General features: G+C 37.2%; 1 long non-coding RNA gene across 1 annotated transcript in view; it reads right to left on the bottom strand.

The window, feature by feature from the left end:
* The window catches only part of LOC129437933 (uncharacterized), a 59701-nt gene that overhangs the window by 31665 nt on the left and 3164 nt on the right, over positions 1-24872 (bottom strand). Inside the window, exon 2 of the long non-coding RNA XR_012367942.1 lies at positions 24294-24365. This is a non-coding gene — a long non-coding RNA (uncharacterized lncRNA). The remainder of the gene's footprint in view (positions 1-24293; positions 24366-24872) is intronic.

Genomic DNA, 24872 nt, shown 5'->3' with positions numbered 1-24872 from the left:
TATTTAGTACCCTGCTCAGCTCCACAAAGTATAATACGATCAAACAATGATATTCAACTCTAAAAATGCTTGGGTCAAAAATAAACAGCAGCATTTTTGACCCAATGGTGGGTTGAAAATAACTTTTTGTATAGTTTAGGATCTGTCAGGACTATCTGATCAATCGAAGACGGGGGAGTGTTTGTCAGTATGTTCTGCGATGCTACATAATTGACACAATTTAGAATAATCCAGTATTGAAGTATTAATGTTACTCATATGAATGAGGGTGTTCACGTGCTCAAGCGGATAACTCTCAAAAATCTGCTTATTATAGAAACCGTTTTTTATGCATTTAATGCCAACAGTAAACCAATATGCAGAAAACTGCTTTTACATGGAATTTGGAGATTTGTCATGTTTCTTGCCAACAGTGATGTCACCACCTATAGTACATAGTCATTCAAAAAGCCGAGACGAACTTTAATATTGGCAGTTTCTCTGCCAACTGCATGAGTCAAGTGCAGACTTTTATGCATTACTTTATGCTTACTCACATTTGTGACCTATATTTTTTTTTACACACAGAGACATGAATAAAACTGAAAATTCAGTTAAAGATCCAGTTCTTTCTTTGTTTTTGAAGCTTTGATTGTGTTTACAGTGCACAATATAACATGTGTTCATGTTTCACGTGTAAACAAAACCGCTGTATTTTTCACACATTTACTGATCTGTATAGCACTGTTTTCACTGTCCTTAAAACAGGCTGATGTCTTTCTTGTTCTATGAAGTCCCTCCTTCAGAAATACGTATCGAGTTCTGATTGTGTAGCTTGTTTAGTGTGTTGTAATTCGATAGCAGCTTAGCTTGCCGTTAGCTTAGTTGCCGACTGACGTATTTGTGTGGGCGGAGTTTAGTCAAAAAACTGTTCTAATGACATAATTAAAGCAGGAAGTAGAGGGCTGTAGTCCAAACCGGTCGTTCGCTGTAGGCTTAGAAAGGTGAATTCTGTTAAAGAAAATATATCGCCTGGCAGTGAACTTTGAGCTTTATCATTTTACAGGTATTATTGATGCTATTATAGCAACATTACACACTAACTAGGGTTTCAAAAAGACTTTAGCAATGACAAACCATGGGTTCACACCAGCCGCGTTTGAGGCGTCAAATTCGCGTCTACCGCATCTAGTTTGCCACTTGAACATATGTGCGTGAAATTCTAGTCATCGAGACATTAATGCGGAAATTCGCATCATGGTAGGGCCTTCCATAGGCTTCTGCGACTCCGCTCCCTTGCTGTAATCATGTCACTATTAGAGCAAGCTCCCGATTGGTTAACGCGGTGCGTTTTCCTCCAAAGTTTCATTTTTTCAACTCACGCATTTCCCACGGCAGCGCTCAATTCGCGCCATTCGTGCAAACTAGACGTGCGAATGAGGCAAAATCGCGTCTACCACGCCATGCTAAACACCTTATTCGCGCAGCGAGACCTCCAAACACGCGTCAACATGTCTTAATGGTGCATTCCCACCAGCCACGGTAGAGGCGGCAAAAACGTGCTATTCGCGCGTAGTTGGACGCTTGAACATTTGAGTTCACGCGCTTCATTCGCAAGTGGAATTCTAGTCATTCGAGACATTCACGTGGAAATTCGCGTCATGGGAGGGGCTTCTGCGACTCCGCTGAGACTCTGCCACTTGCTTTCTGTAATCATGTCACTACTACAGCAAGGTCCTGATTGGTTAACGCGGCGCAGAAATCCACCGAAGTTCAGATTTTTCAACTCGCGCCGCGCTTAACGTGTGTACTGCGCCGCAGGATGCCTAATCGCGTCTTTGCATTGACTTAACATGTAAATCACTCACACGTGACACCTCTACCGCGGATAATCTGATGGTCAGCATTAGATGTGGTTTTACAGAGAGGGGGCGTATTCTTGTCCCAGACTAAAAACCATGTTTGAGCTGCCTTAATTTAAAACCATTTTGCACTGAAATATCTTAACATATTATACATCAGAGCCATTGCATTGCCCCAAGTTGCACACCAGTATTTTTTTTTTTTTTGCAAGGTATGTTTGTAAAAACTTCTTAAATGTCCTAATATAACTAAGTTCCTAATATAACTAAACCCTGTTCGGGAAACTGCCCCTTAGTGTATGTCTGTCTACCGGCATGAATTTATTTGATGGATTTTATGCATATTGCTTTATGAGTTCTCAGTTTAGATAAAGTAACAGTTGAGTTAAGATTAAACAAATATTACACTTGCAGAAATAATAAAGCTGAAATTCTCACATAAAGTAATTTATGGGGTCAAAGCTTAGTCAATTTTTGCCGTGCAATGGCCAAGCCTCAGTAATGGAAGATGACAATAAAACTTTAGGGAGCTCAGTTTCCTGAACCATTACCAGATATAAAGAAGTTATGGTAAAAATAAAACTTTAGGGAGATCAGTTTCCTGAACTATTACCAGATATAAAGAAGCTATGGTAAAAATAAACCTTTAGGGAGATCAGTTTCCTGAACCATTACCAGACATAAAGAAGTCACTGTAAGAATGACACTCCACCTGCTATTCTGCCAACGTGCCTGATAATTATCATCATTGTGTTGATGGAACTGCGTTCACCTTTCACTCTGAACCTCTGTCTGCTGCGTCAGATATGCATGATTGAAAACTTCAAGAAAGGTCTGAGCGGTCCGACTGTTTAAGTACGTGTTTGTGGAACGTATGTATACGTACATGTGCATTCGTGGAGTGAGAGAGGTCAGGGTTTTGGAAGGAAGCGTACAGGGGGTTTGTCTATCTAGGATTAAAGTTTGCCCACAATTCCTTCCCTGTTGGCTTCCTGTTTTTGGTGTATTTATAGGTCTTGACATGGGAAGGGAAGTAGACCTTATTCTGGCACACTCATCACTCCTGGTCTCCTATTCTTTCCTTTAGTTTGAGGAGGAAACAGTGCATCTTCCTGACCACACACCCTTAGGGCCACACGTACACTTATTACATTACAAGTTACACAATGCTTTAGGTCTGACTTTCAAACTAGAAATCACGTGTTGGAGACATTAAGCTGATGTCTCCAAAAGTACCCTACAGTACTGAAAATAAAAGCATTACTGTTGACCAGCATGATATGCAGGTATTGTGTCAGCAAGACTTTCTTGGCTATCCTATAAGTTGAGTCTTTTTTTTTTGGTGCATGTCATGGCACTCTTGGGAATAATAATGTAGTGTCTACACAGTTTAACCAAGCAGTTTCAAAGGTCACGATTTGACACCACCCTCCACAGCTCAGCTGCCACCGGCCCTACAGGTCACAGGTCAGAACAAATAGGAAGTGCCCAACACAAATATAGGTCCGAGTGACGGAGTGGGTTTTTCGAATGGGATGCAGTGGGAGGAAAGGGAATGTGGCGGGGTGGGGGCTGTGACGGCGGGCAACAACGAAACAGAGAAAAAAAAAACATGCCAGAGCAAGAGCAAACAAACCTAATTTCAAAAGAAAACAAGACGGCCTTCCTTCTCGCTGCAATTAGTCCCGCAATCTCTACACACGCTTAGCTAGTGTAACAAGTGTATTGTCTCACATCAGACTTATGGAGAAAAACAAACAGGTTGGTGGATTTCCTGCTATTGTCCCAAAGGGAAACTACGAAGGCTTGGTGCCTCTTTGCACACTTTTGATACAGATAAGCCGAGTAAAAAAAGATGTGCAGATACCTACGATCGGTGTATCACCGACCGCATCAGTGCTGGTATTTTCCCACATAACAAAAACAGAAAGTGCATTAGCAAAAATGATCATAAAGAGACCCTTAACTTTTTTCATGGGATAAAAAATATATAAGTTGGTTTGGTTGTAAATAATATAAACAAACGTTTATCATGCTTCTAAGCACATATACAGGCAATGTGGTGAAACACACCCGTGTGGTTATTCTGCTTGGGTGCCTACATGCGAGACCTTTATACACACTAAAAATAACATTCAGACAAAAGAGAAATGACTTTGACTTGATGTTTTGTTATTTAATACAATGACCATCTTTCAAGTGTGGCTTAAATGTTGTACCACTCATATTGTGTTTGTGAATAACTCTTAATAGTAAAAAACAGTCCGAGAAAACCGGCCCGAGAACAAACAACAGCAGCATAAACTCCCACACATGAATAAAAACAAGAACAGTGGGATACGAACCGGGAACATCATCCCCCGTGGCGCCTCCTCTCTATGCTTGATCTCCAGAGAGGAGCTTTAGCTAAAGATGGAAGGGTTCGTAAATCAGCGCATGTCAGTGATAAGACGTTTTTTGTGTTCCTCCATTATTTTGGCCATATACTACTGTATATATATATATGTCAATAAATATGTGCAATAAAATATGAATAAATAACTCCAATGACCCTTAGAAGTATTGCCGAGAAGCAATTTCTGCAAGATCTATGGCTCTATGTCTAAACGTTCTGGTATTTAAAACCATCATTTGCTGAGAGTGCAATGACTGAGATTAGACTTGCATACTTGAGAGAAACATTATGGCTGGAGACTTATTAGGGGTGATCAGAAGAGCCATCGTTTAGTAAAAGCGGTCTTGGGGGAGGCTCGCATCCGGCAGGCTGCAGCCCTCTGACCCCGGGCAGCGTGGGAAAGGGAGTACAGGGAACTGGCGTGACCAGGGACATTAACACAGATGACTCTAGCAGACCTGGATGAACACCTGTCCCCCTCCTCTCTGCATCAGACAGTTAAGCTTCAACAAGTCCCTCAGTTTCTATCAGAGTCGGGTGTTGGGAAGTTCGGAAAAGAGAGGGGTTAAAGGAGCCACACACTGGAGGACCTCCTGTCTGCAACCCATACTGTGGGGTCCAAACGTTTAGGACCACACTGAAAATCTGTGCGTTGTTGGAAATGAAAAAGAATGTAAAATGAGATCACATGCCAACACACATGACACATGCTGTCACTCAAGTAAATGGGGAATTACCACATTTTCAGAAAACGGATGGTTATTTTGTTTATGTTGAAAACTTGTCTATTATATTGCACACTCTCGATACAAATGCTGTCCAAATATGTACCATTTTGGTACCGTTCAGTTACCAGTAGGTACCTCTAAAGTACCAATATGCACCTTTTAGGTACAAAAGTGTACTTTTTGAAAAGGTACCACTCCAGTGACAACATTTGTACCTTCTTGTACATTTTGTTTCTGAGAATGCAGAAGCATTTTTCACTTTTGGACCCTACTGGAAGCATTTTCACACACTCTTTCATTTGCATTGTGTTTAGAGCTCAACCGATCACCAAGAAAACAAGTCAATAGTGAAGTCACCATTATTTGTTTTGTGAAGGCACATTTTGCATATCTTGCATCTCTTTCTTTTTCTTACACAAAACACTTTGACTATAAGATGAAGATTATCTTACACTTAACCTCTAAAACGGGATAAATGCTGACCGAGCTTTATTAAGTGGCTGAGAGGAACTAAACCAGCATGATTATAAAGTATAAGTTATTACAACTCAGACAGATCCATCAACTGCACAATGGGGTCCAGTGTGGGAAAGGAGGTAGAGGAAGGAAACAGGTTTCATTCTCACTCTGAGAGAGAGAGAGAGAGAGAGTGAGAGAGAAAGAGAGAGAGACATGATAAGCATCTTCTTAGTGGAGCTTTTCCAAGAGCGTAGAGGGAAATAAACCGAAGAACAACTTGGGCTGAACCCTGAAACTGGGCTTTCCACCCCGACCAAAAGTCTGAATAAACAAATATGAAATGTTATCTGTCAATCAATTACAAGGATGTATGAGCATGCAAGTCCATACACTGCCAGAAAAAATGTCACTGGGGCGGTACCGCAGAGTGCATTTTAGTACCTCAAAGGTACATGTTGGTACCAAATGTATACATATAACTGTTAGGACCTTTTTAAGGGGTACTGCCTCAGTGACAGCTTGGGACAATTTTGGACCTTTTTTCTGACAGTGTAACTCACCGAGATAAAATTTTCTCTTTACCTCACTTCATTTTTGTAACTATTAATGACGTTGGTACAGTGTGAATCATACAAAAAACGTATGTAATAAAGCAATAATAAACAACACTTAAACCGATCGTCAGTGGCACTAAAGCAAATCCTAAACTAAACATTACGGATTAAATGAATTTCTATGAATTAGCTTAGATCAGGGTTCCCACACCTTAGTTAACTTTAAATTCAAGGACCTTTCAAGGACTTTCCAGGTCCAATACCCTCAAATTCAAGGACTAAATGTTACTTTTTAAGATACACTGTTACAGTTCACTTTCGAGGGAACTCGCGCTGCGTCACTGCGGTGACCTCCAGGAGTAAGTGTGTCTGAATGTGTATATCAAATTCAACCAATGGTGAGGTTTAACAAAGACAGGGTGACACGGGAGCCAGGAAGTATATCGCTATCTGAAATATTGCCAAAGACGGCGTTACAGGGATGCAGGGAGTATGACAAGAGAGACGCAGCGTCTCGTTCCCTTCTCAGGGAACAACAGTTACATACGTAACCTGAGATGTTTTCATGTGTCAAACACAACTATGCAAAAAAGCATTTTGGTATGAATCAACATTCACATACAGAAGATATAAACATTTAAAGTGAACAGTTTAGAAAAAAATGGAATTTTTACAATACTATCCTACGCTACACAGGCCATTGATTTTTTTCCAGAAAACTTATTGCATGAAATAGATTCAAGCACTCTCAATGACCTGTACCTATGTATGTATATTTTCAAAAACTTCCCAGGGCCTTGAATGTTTCCCCCCAGATTAACAAACTTTCAAGGACCCGTGGGAACCCTGTTAGATGCGATAATCATGGATTGCTAGAGATTGTGTTGGACATTTTGTGCTATAGTGCTCACTGAACTGGATTACAGCACAAGTCTTAAATTTCTCTAGAAAGAAAAAGGGTACAAGTTGGTTATTATTTGAGGCCGACGATCAAGTCACTTCTTGTTTCTGGACAAACTTGTTTCTGGACAAAACTGGATAAAAAAATTATCTGCCACATCAATGCGGTAGCATTCCAGTTTGTCACTAACTGGTTCCTAAAGCTATAAAAAGTTACCCCTAGCTTCCCTTTCTGGCCTCAGAAAATGACCCTGTATTGGACGCCCACCTCCAAACAACACAAAGTCAGAGGTCACTTCCATTATAGATCGGGCACACAAAGTCACAGTTTATAACAACAAACACATTCCCTTACAATATCATCTTGTCTTGTAGATTTTTAATGGCATGATTATCACATGTGGTTCTGGATTGCTTAATGAGATGCAGAGGTACATCTGTGGGACATGTAAGGACTAATAATAAGAATTATAAAAATATTTTTTCGGTCAAATTAATATATACATAATCAAAATATACATCCGAAGTGTTTTAGTACTGATGCCAATGTATTCCAACCTTCCCAAGTTCTCAAATCATGGACGCTGGTGGATGATCACGAGGGGGTTGGTGATTGGTAGAGGTCTTGCCTTTGCTATATTTGGGTGAGAGGTCAACTAACCTTCACAGACATTTTGTCTGTACAGAAAACGCTGTTCCCATGAACATGAAAGCCAGAAGTGAGTGTGAATTAGGGGGGCCTGAGGGTCCAAAGTCATTTCCCATGGTGGTGGTTCTCTCTTTCCTCAGAGTCACACCTCAGACGAGGTGTAAAGCAAGTGTGCCGGCTCAAATGCCCAGACATCAAAGGGTCTGTCCCAGCATCTAAGCTTCACTTTTTTCTCTGCATATTTCCCAGCACCATGCAAAAGTGTGCCAGAGTTCCCGAGAACATCTATGTTCCTATTAAATCTGGGTTCGATTGGAAATCTGACTCTGTGTGGTTTAGAAGTATGCATATGCATATTGTTTCCTGAACGGCTTATCTCATTTAGTTAAGATTTACGGAGATCGGTGGATGCAGCATTTCGCAATTTCCCCTCTAGGCACTGTGCAGGAACTGTAATAGGGACTAACCATTTTCAGAAACACCTTCCGCAAAATATAATAATCTATCTATCTATCTATACTCAGAAATGTGTGAGTAAAGGTCTTTGCATACAGAATTAAAGATAGCGATGAGATGAAAGATTTGTTCACTGACAATGTTTTAAATTATTTGCATTTTTGCTCACTATATGTTATTTATAAGTAATAAATAAATATATCTTCTGTCTGCTCAGACGTGTTGAATATTCATACAGATAAATGTACTGTAACATTTAAGAGAAAGGGAAGTGTGATCCAGATGATTTAAATGTAACCAGTACAGTGTCTCCAGTTATAGCAATGGGAGGGGTGGGTATAAAGGGGGTTACAAAGGTGAGGAAGAGGGGAGTGCAGCACCTCTTGTTCTTCTCAAAAGATCAAAGGATTCATTCACTGTAAAGTTTCCCAGGCTAACACATCCTAGTAGTTCACATGCGTGATGAGATAAGCGTTGGAGCTTTATTACTGAATACTAGTGTATAGTGAGATGTAACATATGTGTCAATAACCAGCCCAGTCTCACGAAATTTTGCTATATAGTCACGTAAGTTTTTGATTCTTTTTTCGTGATATTATCACAATTTTTGGTGATCGATAACGAATTCCTGTTTTCGTGTGACTATCACGTATTGGTTACTCAACTGTTTTGTCCTATTTTCTTACCATTGTCGCGTCGGGTTAGGGTTTGATTTACATAAAATTATATCCCTACCCAAAAAAATAAATCAGAAAAAAATAGAATAAACCAATACATAAAGTGACATTCTAATGCAAACACCAAATCTAACCCTACACCGAAGCGGCAATGGTTTGAAAATAGGAAAAAGCAGTTGAGTAACTAATACGTTATAATCTCACGATAACAGGTATTCGTTATACGATCACAAAAAAAACGATAGTATCACGAAAAAAGAATAAAAAAATTACGTGACTATATCACGAAACCTTGTGAGACTGGGTATAGAGCTGTAATCGGGCCTTAAAAGTTAGGCCTGAAATGTCCGGAGCCCGACAGAATGCAGCCCGAACCCGAACGTACATTTAGATTGACAGCTTTTTAAAAGCCCCAACCCGTTTACAGCCCGACATTATTTAAATGTGCGCACACACACAGCTTTTGTCAAGAATGAGAAATTTACACAGGTTTTAACATTATTTATTCATGACTAATAATCTACACGCCACTTGGAAGTTGAAACAAAGAAATAAAATAAGTCATCTGTAACATTTTAACATCTCGTTCTAAATAGGCTTATGCAATACACTATAAATATGCCAATAAAATTATTATTTCTTAACGAATTAAATTAAGATAATACATTCTGAATTAAGATGGGTATTTCCCAGACAGCAGACGACTCTGGGCCGGATCGGCACCGGATCAGCGCCAGAGCTGTTGACTTCGGCACAGATCCGGAGCAGATCCGGCCCAGAGTCGTCTGCTGTCTGGGATGTGTGTATATTTACATTTGCATTTAGCAGACGCTTTTGTCCAAAGCGACTTACAAATGAGGTAAACATTAGAAGCAATTATAGCAATAAAAGAACAGCAATACATAAGTGCACTGGAAATAGTCTCATCACGTCCAACACAGTATAGATAGACGAGGGTTGGTTAGTAAATTTTTTTTTTTTTTAAATGTGGGATTCATGAAATCCCTTAATTTTGTTTGCTCTTGCAGCATCAATGACAGTCTTGAACAAAGAAAACCAAAAATATTATGTAATTTTTTATGCATTTCAGATGTTTTTATCCAAAGCGACTTTTACAGTGCATACATTTGATCAGTAGTATGCGTGGGTTACCTGCTATTTGAATGCACAACCTTTTGTGCTGCTAACTCAATGCACTACCACTTGAGTTACAGGAATCGTGGTGTGTGTGATATGTCATTGAAAGCCACAAATAACATTAAAACGCACATTTTTTTCTTTGATGATTATTATCAAAGTAATAGCTGAAAAGGTATTTTTTTAAAATCTTACTGCTGTAACACTTTTATGTAGTAAAATGGACATTTTGGACTTAATAAATAAAGTTATGCGAGTTATGCATAGTCACAAACAACAGCACATTGGCCCAATCAGGTAAAAGTGCAGCGGCTGACACATCACCCAACTGGAAAGGTTGGTATTTTCAGACAGGAGAGAAAAACAAAGCACTGATGTGTCACAAACCACATCATTATCGTATATACAAATGGAAGATCCCACTGTGTGACATTGCCAAATGAGAAAATGTTTATTACTAATCACTCATTTGTTTTCTCAGCTGTGAACTAATTACAAAAAAGCTGTGACCAGATCAGACACAATGCAATAAAATAGCAAAAATATTGCATGTGATACAATAACAGGCAGAACTTTTTAATGTATACAGTTATGTGGAATGACACTTGCATGCGATTTTACTGTGGTCTATAGACCCGGGAGTCCGGCTATGAGTAACGCCAAAATAAACTTGAATTTGCTGGGTTTTGTCAAAATAACATGCGAGATATTTCACCATGTAAGCCAACAGTGAAGGTGATTTGATTTATTCGTTTAATTTAAATTATTTTCTTTTTGGGCTATGGTTAGATGTTCATTACATTTTCACTGACATTCCAGATTTCGCCTTGTTTTAGATGTCTAGACGTCTTAGCTGTGTTTAGACGTTTTTAAACAGTTGCTTGCAGGGAATGTTATGTTGTTTGTTGCAGTATTGATAGACAGAAATGTGACACTGTCTGTGAAATCCAGTCGAAAGTCTCCAGGCTATAATCTATAATTATGAGATTAGAAGCATCAAATGTTTATTCAATCATTGGTTTCACATTCATTCCAATCTTTGACATGATTTTACTCAGTCAATATTAGATATCAAGGTTATTTTTCACAGGAAATGCTTTACATTATGTAGGATGGTCTTATGTAAATCACAAAAAAACGACTTTATCTGAGTTTTTACTGGCAGGATCACATATAAGACCTGATCCAGCATAGCTCCTTGTTGATTCGAGGTACATTTCTCTGTAGAGTACAGGACAGCTGCTGATTTGTTAAACCAGGAGCTGACAGAGAGCTCTGTCACCTTTAACCTCTTGCCGGGGCGCTAAGCTGCCAACTGTCATCAGCAGTCAGAGCAAACGATTTATCCTTTAGGGTCAAAGACCTTGCAAACACAGCAGAGGAGGGTGAGAAAAATATAAAAATGTTCTGAAAAAAGAAATTTGTTGGTTTTAAGCCAAAAATGTGATTATGAGCAGGCAAATCCCATGAGACTATAAACATGAAGAGGAAACAAGAGTATATTGGTTTGTGTGGTGGAGCCCCATTAAGCCATAATAAACTTCCTTTCAGTAGCATGTGGTGGAAACTGAGCATAAAGTCATTTTTTAATGAGTCATCTTTTATGTAAAGGTACTGTAAACTATTACTTTTCATATTTAATTATCATGTGAAATTCCAAACAAACAAAAAAACACACTTCCTGCCTGTAATATTGGACTTGGGAAATTTTACCTGTTAAAGGTCGCATGAAAACAGGTTTCAGTCTTGTGTATTTCCTAATGAAACCAGAAGCCTAGGGTTAAAAAGCATATCCCTCCCGTGTGAAAAATAACCAATATAGGCTTTAGTTATACCACAACCATAAACCTACTTGCTAAACATTATGAAGAGGGACATTTTCATTCAACAGAGCATTTCACTGGACAAAAATGAGCCAAACGTATTTTTGGTCCATTTTCCCAGAAGGGAAAGACTGTATATTTTAAATGTTTTAATAAATATAACATATAAATAGCTTTTATGCAACAAAATCTCATGGCAATTTAAAGCCCCCTAACCCAAAAATGCACTTTTAAATGTGTTTCTAGCAGAAAATGAGTTGCCAGTATGTGTGCAGAAACATCCTGTTATTATACAAATCCATCTATTCTTCGTTGTGTAATCTCCTTTAAAGGTGCAGTGTGTAAATTTAGTGGTGATGTTGCAAATTGCAACCAATGGCTCAGTCTGCTGCCCTTCCCTCGCTTTTGAAACGCATAGAAAAGCTACGGTAGCCACCACCTGAAAAACATTTCATCGACGAAGTCAAATTAATAAAAAAGTTTGTCCATTAAGGGCTTCTGTAGAAACATGGCGGCACAAAATGGCGACTTCCACGTAAGGGGACCCTCGGTGCATGTAGATAAAAACGTCTCATTCTAAGGTAATAAAAACATAATGGTTTATTATTAAAAGGTCTTTATACACCCCTGATAATATGGTTTTGTATATTATTTAGCATTTCTGTCAAGAGATCCTTTTAAAAATTACACACTGCACCTTTAAACCGCAATAGTCACACAAAACAGGCTGTTAAGGATCTCCTATCGCCCCAACCATAACTGCTCACAGACACTTTCTTATGAGCGTGTTAAACTTTCTGCCAGAAATACATGTTTTTACGTAGTCCAAAGCACATGTGTAAGTGCTCTACCCCATACTTTGCATACGGGGAGGGGAACAGAAGCTTTCTTTGCATTTAAAGAGACACACACAAAAACTTTTCATTGCATTCATTTTTATTGTGGTGTATTTTGAGCTGAAACTTTACAGACACATTTTGGGGATACCATAGACTATTTCTACCCGTTCTCACCAAGATGCGTACAAATGACACACAGTGTCATTATCGTGCAATAGATATGCCAAATTCCGATTTTGCGTGCATATGATACGCCAGTCCTTCCCATTCACTTATATGGCGAATCGTTTCGTGACGTTTTATTTATTGTTTTCTCATTTGTTTTCTGTTTTTTAAACCATTTTCGCTTGGGTTTAGGGTTAGATTTCACATTTGTTTAAGCAGGTTATTTAATATACAGGTTTCACTATGTTTTTATCTATATTTAAGCCATGGTCGCTTGGAGTTGGGGTTTGGGTTAGGATGTCATTTTTATATAACAAAAAGTTGTTCTAACCCTAAACCCAAGCGAAAATGGTAAAAAAAAAACAGAAAACAAATGAGAAAACAATAAATAAAACGTCACGAAACGATTCGCCATATAAGTGAATGGGAAGGACTGGCGTATCATATGCACGCAAAATCGGAATTTGGCGTATCTATTGCACGATAATGACACTGCGTGTCATTTGTACGCTTTTTGGTGAGAATGGGTTGATTTTTATATAGATGAAAACACAGGTTATCGACCCTTTAAACTTATTTTACAAGATCACTAATTTGTATTCACTTTTTTGTTTTGTACGACTTGCTTTCGCCTTTCGTGACTTTGGGTTTATGTGGCGTTGTTTCATTGTTTTTTTATAATAATCATATATGTATTTGTACAGTTTACTATGTCCAATTTTTAGTCCAAGTTACAGTCTCCTGGACTCCAGTACATGTTGCGTTATCCTTTTTTGCACAAAAAAGGAAAAAAGTTATGGAATGTCCTTTTGGCAAAAATGTCCAGGCGTCTGGTGTTGGTGCATTGGCACTGTGCCACTCACTTCTTCAGGTCCACTAAGTGGAGCAGTAAGACTGCCAGTTTCTATGCTCCGGTTTAACTTGTACATGCAGGGAAAACAGGATGCAGGGAAAAACAGCAACAGGCAGCAGATAATGAGAAAGAGAAGTAGGATGTGTTAATGATAAGGAAGTTTGGGATTTTGTCTTGTGATCATATTTAATGCCTGCAGATCCTTTGAAGGATGTTGCAGTAAATCATTATTGTTTTAGATACGGCCAGACTAAACTTCCAACAAATGCATCCTAATGGTTTGTAAAGGATATGGACTTGGATGTGATGCGTATCAAATGTTTGCCAACATATCTACAAAGAAAATTTTGGCCAACAAAGAAAATTTTACACACCCAGCCCAAAAAAATTGAATTATGTGGCAGTGGCGGCTGGTGACTTCTTTTTTTTTGGGGCGCTCGATGCAAAGTTCGTCATGACATGTATGTAGCCGTCATGTGTGTAGTTCCTTATTTCAAAATATGTGCTCTGCGCTTTGAGAGATCCAGAGACACGTGTGCATCATGTGTCCTGCCAAAATAGGTGCCTGTTTCAGACACGTCTAAAGGGTTTATGATAAAAAAAGACGCTCGCGTTTGGTGGATTCAAATTTATACAAATTAAATACACTGTCAGCAAAAACTGGTCCCAAGTTGTCACTGCATGGGACAGTACACTTTGAAAAGGTCCAAATATGTTTATAGGTACTACAGATATGTATACATTTGGTACAAAAATGTACCTTTAAGATATTATGAGCTCTTTAGGAGCAAAGATGTAGTTTTTGAAGGGGTACCACCCTAGTGACAGTTAGGGAGCATTTTTTCTGACTTTGCAGTTTATATAATAAGTTAATTTAAATCGTATTTGTTCATAGACTTCTTAATAAAAGCACAACATTTGGGACACACTAATTTGAATTTTGAATACTATTTGTGACCCTGGACCACAAAATCAGTATTAAGGGTCATTTTTTTTGTTTTAAATTACAGGAAAGCTGCATAAATAAGCTTTCCATTGATGTATGGTTTGGTAGGATAGGACAACATTTGGCAAACAACTATTTAAAAATCTGAAAAATCTGGAGGGTGCAAAAAATCTAAATATTGAGAAAATTGCCTTTAAAGTTGTTCAAATGAAATCCCTAGTAACAATGTAGGAAATTCACAAAATATCTTCTTTACTTAATATGATCTTTACTTAATATCCTAATGATTTTTGGCATAAGAAATCAATCATTTTGACCCATACAATGCAGGGTCACATTTAGGATATAGTTAATATTACAATCTCGAAGGGATAAATGAAGATACGTATCCTACCTGACACTGATCTTACAGTGGGCACCCCATAGTTGTTACATTTTAGTAGTTAAAATAAGTAATATGTGAAATTATTTATTTATTTAGCAGATGGCAAAAAAAAGTTTATATCATATATTTGCTATGCAAATAAATGCGGACCTTAGCAAGACTTTCTATAGTAGATCATGTAGGCAAAAAAAAAAAACATTCACAATATTAGATATATGGGGACCAGTAAAAGTTGTCATGGAAATTTTATGATATAAAATACTATCAATGTAAAAAAAACTATTTGCTGCCTTAAATTTTTTTGTGAAATCAACTACAAGAACAAGATTTAAAAGTCATTTCAACTTACTTTTATTTATCTTGACTTGAGATAAGTTGCTACAACTACAGATGAGTTGTTATAACTTATAAAATTTAGTTGACTTTTTTAACTGTATTTTATAAGCTGTAGCAACTCATCTCTTTTCAAGATAAACAACAGCAAGTTGACATGACTTGCAAACCTGAGCCGAATCAACAAAAAAAATGAAGGCAGCAACGATCTTTTACAGTGACGACATAGATTTAGATGACACAAAGGTTATGGAAACGGATTTGTCCGGGGATCGTTAGATTTTTTTGGGTTCTTTCACACTGCCAATCATTTTCTGGAATCTGGGCATGCATTCAAACACATGCTGTAAAGATCCCATAAAGACTCGTGATGTATTCAAAGTACGGTGTTTATTTTTGCAGCGTCTAAAGCTTGCTTCTAATCTGTGATTTTCCCAAGCATGTGCATTTTTGTTTATGGTAAGATCATAAAGGAGTGCGTGACTCGCTGTTCTGTTATGCTGCTGGATGATCTCAGCACAGTGATGAGCTCCCTGATCTCTACTTCAGTCAAGTTTGAAGATATTTCACGTCGTGAATGTTAATCTGCATTTAAAACCCCTGTGTGAAAGAGCTGAACTACGCCCCTTATGAGATCGTTTCTGCCTTTTGTTCACGTTCCCTAAACGTTACTAGTTCTCCTTAAGCGATCCCAGAACATTTACAGGATGACGTGTTTGTGCTCACACAGAAGGCTCTCTGACAATTTAACTGAAATTTTGTGGGTTTAAAGTGCTGCGTAAATGGAGTGTTTGTAAAGTTTTCTCAGTCCTTTATTCTCTTTCCACTGTAAAAAAAAAAATGCAGCGTGAAGTTAAAACAACTTGGTTTACTATTTTAAATTTTGACTTGAAGTTAAAGTAACAAAAATATGTGAAGTAGCACAGGTATATTTGTAGCAATATCCAAAAATACATTGTATGGGTCAAAATTGTTGATTTTTTATGGCAAAAATTATGTGAAGATCATGTTCCATTAAGATATTTTGTAAATTTCTCACCGTAAATATATCACAACTTTTGTGTGGGATGCAGTGTTAAGGACTTAATTTGGACAACTTTAACTCTTTCCCCGCCATTGACGAGTTATCTCGTCAATTAAGAGAAAACATTTGCATAAAAAACATGTTCCTAATCAATTTTGATGTTAATCTGCAATACCACGATTGTCATTCTGTATCTTATCTTTAACAAAATTCCTTCACAAAAAATGCAATTATTTCAGCTTTTTGCTAAAAAAAAATTTATTTTAAAGAGTTGATAGGCAGAGAAAAAAATATAGATAGGATGAAAGTTGTTTTCCCCCGTTTTGTTTGTTTGTTTGAAAGTGTAGGGTCTATTCTTTCATTTTATTTATTTGTATGTTTATATTAGGGTGGGCGGATCCACTTTTTCCATTGCTGATACGATTTCGATACCTGAATTCTGAGTATCGACCGATACCGATCCTGAACCAATTCTAGTATTTTTCTTGATCCATTTAGAATTGTGTGTGTGTGTGTGTGTGTGTGTGTATGATGTGTAATACAGTTTCTGTTGTGTTTTATTTGGCATTTTGTAAAATTCCATTGACTTCTCTTGGAAGACTCATTGCTCGCTGATATATCACTCCGCCGCCGGGAAACAGAAAAGGGTCTGTTTACATTTGGTTGTAGTTTTTTCGCTCGGTTTCTCTCAGAAGAAATGTTTCCCATATTTGTAGGGCTGGACCAGAATATTTGAATATTCGTTCCATGGGTTGACATGCGATTTTCAGTTTTGAGATTCTAATATATATATAAATATTTTACAGCGTTAATGCAGAGCTTTTGCCAAGCAGGAAGTGCGCTTCACGCTCCCGCTCTATAGGTGGTGCAGAGAGACCAACATCCATAGCCAACAGCCACCAAACGGCACCAGTGGAAGAGATCGCGAACGTAAAGCGCGCTTCCTGCTTTGGCATTCACGCTAATAGTGTTGTTAATAACGTTCAGTTTCTTGCAAAAACTGATTGATTTGCTTCACAAGACGTCAATATGTCACACGGAGTTATGGGGGATTACTGTTGTATTTGGATATATATGCTTTAGCTCTTAAAGTGTGCGGATCGGTTGACTTGCATGACGGAGCACTGGGGTTTCTGCAAAATATCTTCTTTATTGTTCTGCTGATGAAAAAAACATATTAGATGGTGTAAGTGTTATAAGTAAACTTGATTTTGAAATTATGCTACCGTTTTATTACAGTTTGTTGGACTACGTTCATTCATGCTTCAGACTCAATTATTGAGCGGAAGTATATACGCGGTTGTGAGGTATCTGAAAAAATAGTTCCACTATAGCAAATAACACGGATTGAAATCATACATTGCGCCAATATATTTGTTTTTAATCATCAACGAACACCATGAACCACTCGGTGAGTAGTACAGTTTTGAAAATGAACGTTAAGTGTTGTTTTAATGACATGTTTGTGCATGGTTATTGACTTCCATTCTGAAGCAGTCAAGATACGCTTCTAAATGAGTCGAAAAGTCAAGACACGACCCATTGTCAAAATTTCTGTGTCCATCACTGTAGTTCATCCAAAACAAACCAGAAATGAGACTCAAAGTGTTAAATACCGGAATTATCCTTTAACTCCGCAAGCACCAGGCCATTGAGTTTTTGTGACCTTAAATATCTTCATATATGCAATTGTTTTTCGCATAAAGCTGTTGAATATATTAGGAAGACTTTGAATATAGTTTATAAAATGTTTATGGTGCTTTTATAATAGTCTGACTTTTCTATAGCATGACAGTAACAACCACGAGTAATGCACAGTCTCAGATTTGGATCGGCCCTGTTATTCCGATATCCAATCCAACAAAAAAAGTCTGTATTGACCCGATATCCCATCCCTAGTTTATATATTTTTAGAAGAAAATTTTCTTGGAAGGCATTTTGTGAAAATCACAAAAAAGGCTGGTGGGCAACTTTTCAAAAAATGGCTGGCAGGGAATGAGGCAATTTCCTGGATATTTTGATTTTTCCACATTGCAGCGCTTCTAATAATTGTATCTTGAACAAATGTTGATGATGTATAAATCTCAATTACAAAAAATTGATCCTTATGACTGGTTTTGTTGTCCAGGGTCCGTATGTTGACTTTGATAACACTTTTTACAGTGCAATGAACTGTGAGAAAGGAAATAAAACTTGACCAATTGTTTATTTGACAACATTTCTGAAGTTTAAAACAAATCAGACAAAAGCATGTAATGGACCGAATGCCACTTCTGGCAACATAATGCGCACGTTGAAGTGAGTATTTCAAAGGGGGGTTTCGTCAGAAAGGCTGTATGTTTCTCGGAAATGCCTTGCTAATTATTAGACTAAAGAGTCACCTCCTAGATTTGCTCTGCTGATATTGTCTCATACAATAACTGATCTAGCCTAACTGTAGTTCTGTTCTGAATGAAAGTGCCGTGCAGCAATGAAACTGAAAATATATAAGTATTAACACAAAGACATGTGCATGACTGATAAATGCAGTAGACACCTGCTGAATAATGACCAGCTGTCATCAGCGTTTAGTTAATTGTAGGGCTGATTGATTTCAATGGCCTTTGACTACTTTGTAAACAAAGAAACCAATGAAAGGTTCTAGACTTTAAGTACACTGTACGTTCTGTCTCGTATCTATGTAGCCATGCTATGACCAGCACCACGTCTAATCAAATCTGTGCTATGCAGAGCAATTATATCATTATCAACTTGGAGAGCAGCTTTCAGTCTGCTGATCATTCAAGTGACGTTTCATGAACAATAGTGATATTGTGTCGCTGTTCTCTTTAATCCTGTTTGCTGAGGAGTGACACAATACACCGCCGTCAGATGCATTCATTCTGAATGGCGGCTAATAGAGACATGAAAGAATACATATTGCATAATGCAACAACATTTATTTAGATCTCATGAGAATTCGTACATATTTTACGAGTTGGCTAATTCGTATGTAGTTAGTCGTGCAAAAACGTATGATTATGAAAAACAAAACAATAATGAAACCACACACCCCTAACCCCACCCCCAACGTCACAGGGGCAAAAGCAGATCGTACAAAATTTATGAATGTGGTAATACGAATTAATACAAATTAGCCACCTCGCAAAATGCATACACATCTGAGGGGCGCAAATTCAAAATATGTGTTCGGAGTGTCATGTGTGTTGTTCGTGTTTTCAAAATATGTGTTTGTTGCGTCGTGAACCACGTGCATCACATGTTTTGTCAAAATGAGGACCTGCTGCACACGCGTCAAAACCGTTTATGGTAAAAGAGACGCTCACGTTCACAAAATACACGCAAGACACTCCCTTAACAGTAAACTCTGATTACACACGAGATTATGAGAGTACCTGGCAAACATGAGCATCTCTTTTATCAAAAACCCTTTAGACGCATCTGTATTTTTACAAGACGCGTGATGCACAGGATCTCTCGACGCGTAGAACACATATTTTGAAATTACAAACCACACACGACGGGCCACATACATGTCGAGACGAACTTCGCATGAAGTGCCCTCGAAAACAGAAGTCACTGGCCGCCACTGGAAAATAGTGATTTTTTATTTACTACATTCTACATATCTTTAATGTTGACTGTGTAAAGCCATATCGAAAATTAAATTATTATAAAATCAAACTTTGATAATCTACAGTGATCATAAAGGAATCATCAGATACCCACATACGTAATAATACCACCACCAGCTTTTTTGGTCAGAAATCAAATCTGCCAGTCAGAACTGATGTACGGATAATAAAAGATGATGTGTAGATATTTACATGTTGTAGATAAGGATCAAAATCTCTTTCTGCATCACCTCATTATTTCGAAAATCTTTATAAATTCAAATGTCAAATGGGAATGTCTGTCTTGATTGGAAATGGCTACTCTTTTTGGAAAGGTTCATAAAAAGTTTCTTTGGAAATGCGTTCGTAATCCGTTTCAGGTAAACATCTCTGTTGTGTGTGGCAGATAAAGAATCATGCGTGGTCGGTTATTTTGATGTCAAACTTGAATGCCACAGCCGTGATGTGATTTCTGAGAGAGAGGTGACTTTACAATAAAGTCATTTGAATTTGTGCCGATAGGACGAAACAAAACCGAAAGCAGGATACACAACTACCGTGTTTTCCTTGTGGAACATGTTTAGATGTAAATAAAAAAACACTGCATGATGTTTGTTATCTGACTGTATGTTGAAAGCAAAACTACGTTCCTTGGTACTCTTTCTATCAATACACAGGAAATAAAGTTCCAGTATTCCTGTAAACCTGTTGATAACGGCTAAAATATCTGGTTACTGAATTGCAAAATTGCTATACCTATTGTTTACACAGTTTTATCACACCTGCAAAACCTCATACACTGACTAACCAATTAAAGTCCAAAGAATCCCCTAATCATTTCTTATGCACAATACTTATATCTTGACAATTAGGACCTTGCAGTACATGACCAAAATGTTCTTAAAAATGTAAACAGGAAGCTGTGTCATTTTGAATGGCTTGATTTGAACAATGCATTTTGATAAATACTCTGCAAAGAAATGATAGTATCAAAGTGAATGGAAATTCCCTCTTAAATCTCGAGCGAATTTATCCAAGTCTTTAACCATATTTAGGCATATTAGTCAGATGCCTCTAAACAAAAATGTGCCTATTTTTATATCTATGACCATGTCTGCCCTAAAGTCTGATAAACTGATAATGATCTGATTTCACATTGATTTCAATCTTTCACACGACCTCACTCAATATTAAATATTAAGTCAATTTTAAAGATATCAAAGTTATATTTTCACACAGTTAATCACAAATAAAATGGCTTTGGCTGGGTTTTTACCAACTGGGTCACATCTTATTTGAAAGATTTCCACATAAAAGCAAATATGAAAAAAAAGGTCAAGGTGCATATCTATAAATCATGGTTGTTATATTATTGTTTATCACAATCATACCCGGAGGAAGAAACGTTTTTTTTTTATGGCTGGATGTTCCTGTTTTGATGGCTCTTAAATGTTTCTAGGAAGGTGGGGATTGAAAGATTACAATGTGGTGACTAGGGTGAAAGGGGGCAGGAATTTTACAATATTGTTGATTTTTGAGTAATACAGTAATAAAATATAGCATTTATCTTGTCATTTCTAAATTTGAGCAAAAATTTAAATACCTGGTGGTTATGACTACATTCAATGAGAAGGGAAATCGGATAAGCAATTTTTCCAAATCTATGATCAGTGGAAAATGTTTTGCTTTCAGCCTTTGTTTCTCACTATGATTTATGTGATAAAACAAGTCAGAGGAAAAGGGCTTTGCACTCCTAATTACTGTATGCCCAACACCCCCTACATCAACAACAAAGAATGTTGAAAGCATTTTTGGGTAATTATGAGATCAAGGATTTGTGCCGTATGTTGTATTTTATACATTGACATTGGCTGTGTGTAAATTACTTACCAAATACTTTTATAATCATGAATAAATAAAAATCTTTTTGTCCACAACATCTTTTTGTCCTGGGAAAGGCTTCTACATATACAAGTGGATTTAGTAAATTTCAAATCCATAATAAATCTACAATAAAATGACATTACTTTTGTTATGATGATTTCAAATAACGATGGTCTTTTACTAAAATGTATTAACCAAAATGTATTCTAGGCTGAATATTTGTTTATACAACATTGTAGATTGTAGATCACCTGCTTAATAACATCCCATACAAACCATGTTGCAGAGGGACATATCTTATTTTACTCTTTAATGACGACATTGATCGCAAACAATACAATTAATTAAAAGTGATGATATTCTGCAATTTATCAAGGTTATCCAACATCAGAATAAAACAAGCAATCTTTAGTTCCAAATGGGCGATAAATAGTTTCGCATAGGACCTATACGCCATACTGTAGCTCAGTGGTTCTCAAACTGGGGCCGCGAGATGGTACCGGGGGGGTACCAGTTTTATGACATTTTATAAAATACATTAATTTATCATGAATTCTGTGAAATTAAACCAAAAAATATATAAGGCAGCACTACTTTGTATAATTTAATGTTTTGTTTAATTAAAATGTGAAGTTTTAGAACTGTTTTTTGTCATAAATTTTCTTTGGGGGGGCCGCGAAGAAATGCACCGTACACAAAGGGGGCCGCGCGCTGAAAAAGTTTGAGAACCACTGCTGTAGCTATACCAGACGCGCACCTCTCCAAACGTGTAACAACGGGGACCACAAGTGCTGTAATGGTCTGCTTCAACGCTAAAAAACAAAGATGGACCAAGTTGTAGAGTGATATTTAACTAGTGATAGCTGCTTTTGAAAGCTTCATGAAGCTTCAAAACTTTTACGAATCTTTGGTTTTGAATCATTGGTTCATCATATGAACAGTGAGTACACGAGACAATCCTTCAACAATTTCACCAATTAAATAGTCTGTAGTAAGTAAGCTCAGCAGGGCCCTGTTGATCTGTACATCACGAATGAGATGTTTGTACTCTTTTAAGGCAGGTGGTGGTAATTAAAACCTGGTCATTTTCCAGTGTCTTTCGATGCTCAAGACCACCAATCCTATAAGGATTTTTCAAATGTTTGTTTTTCTAATAGCTTTCTTGTAAATGAATAGTTTAACCATTTGTACTGTGTTGAACACCCTAAAAAATGGGGTAATAATTGATGGGTGTTTCAACCCAAAATGCTTGGGTCAAATAAAATATTAATTTAAAATAATATACTAACCTGATGACCATTGTAAACCCAAACAGGTGTCATTGAAACTGAAACTGTAAAGCTGAGGTAATACCAATCTCTCAGTTTTGCAGTTTCAGTTTCAATGACACCTGTTTGGGTTTACAAAGATCATCAGGTGAATGTTTTATTTATTTTAGACCCAACTCTGGGATAATCACTAATTTTAATTCTCCAATGGAATTTGCAAATCCTTGCCCACCTTTCAGGACTAAATTTAGAGATACAATCAAAATGGCTTTGAATGTCAGAATAAAATACCCAAAATACCCAGGTCGTACACAGGTATTTGTTTATACCCAGGTATTTGTTTATCATCATGGTACAGGTTAACATTTCACACCACAAATTCCCCTCAAGTGGCGTCTATTGAATGCGAACTACTGGTAAAAAAAAAAGTACCAACATATTTTTGACATTCTTCTCTTGTTTTGGTCGCTCTTGGAATATCCCAAAAAAAACAAAGCCATTTACTGAAGAGACCTCTAAAGATAAATTCTGCATTCTGACACACAAAGGACAATGTGTGCTCTTTTTTACAGCATTAAAACAACGGTCAAAGTGTAGAAGACCGGAAATATGTCCTTTCCATTTTGGCAAGGTGCCCACAACTTAACATGCTTTCGCTTTCACCTTTTTTTTTTTTACTATTTTACAATGCACATTCTTGTCAAAAAGTCTACAGTGTTAACAGTTTACGAAAATAGAAATAAAGGTGGATGTAGGAGTTTAAAGCGGGAAGCCTATTCTCATTATTACCGTTGCTGTATTTATTGGCATTGTCTGTATTATGTTATGATAATGGCCTTTGTGGTGTAGACATAAAGTATCACGTTTAAAGACTATCTATCAATCAATCTAAATACTTTCATTTCTAAAACAGTAAGAGGTGTGGATTACAGGAATTAAAACCTATGGAAAGAACTAAAGGAGCTTTTATCAGGTTAACAGTTGCAGGCTTTCCCTTAATACCCAACATGAGCCCATTCTTTGTAAAATTAGATCTAAGGTTTCACTTCATCGCGGTTTTGCAGGATATGTAATAGCAGGTCAAAGGTCACTGTAGTAGCTTCATTGTGTAATTGTAATGACTTACTGTATTTGCTTTCGATGAGAAGAATAACGTAAGTTCAGTCATTCGTAGGTGTGATTTGTTTACTATTTAATTCTTACTACAATGACTTCAATATGAAATGATGTAATTAATAAAGTAAATAATGTAATGCATGACAATTTGAGGAAGTGAGAATTAAGGAATGGCATGGAAAAATGTGGCAAATATTGATTTATTTTACTAAGAACTCTATTCACTAACATCACAGGAAAATCTCACCTGCTTCTGCAGATACATTCGCCAAACACACGTAGATGGGACATTCCTGATCGTAAGTAATGACACACAGCCCTGTGATGAAGTACCAAGCAAAACAAATGTTTCACAGTCATTAACATTGTTTAAGCAATGCATATTACAAACCCTAATGTTGTTTGATTCAACGTCCCCATGAACATCAGCATAAGGTCTATTGTAAACAAAGGATGGGATTTTACAACACTGTTATGCTTTTAGATAAATATCTGAAGTAAACAGTTGCTGAGCAATGCAGGCCTTTCACAACAACTGTATGGGTGTTTCCAAGTTATTCACGTATTTGTTTCCACATTGTAAGAACGAAAGTCCTGCATATACGCAGTATATTATGATGGTAAAAACTAGTAACAACATAAAAGAATGCACAATAGTTAAGCATGTTAACATTACACAAGTATTTTTAATTCTTGTTTACAAAATATTGTCCTTAACTAAGAACCTGTATAGACCTTTTGCGAGTCAACGTCACAGTTACGTCATGTGGTGGCAGAAAAACAGTGGAAATGAATGAGACACGAGTGAAACCAACAATATAACTCA

The sequence above is a fragment of the Misgurnus anguillicaudatus genome, chromosome 24 (assembly GCF_027580225.2).
Source record: "Misgurnus anguillicaudatus chromosome 24, ASM2758022v2, whole genome shotgun sequence".
In the NCBI taxonomy this organism is placed as follows: Eukaryota; Metazoa; Chordata; class Actinopteri; order Cypriniformes; family Cobitidae; genus Misgurnus; species Misgurnus anguillicaudatus.
The sequence above is the reverse complement of the archived record's forward strand: the minus strand, read 5'-3'. Positions and strand labels throughout refer to the sequence as shown.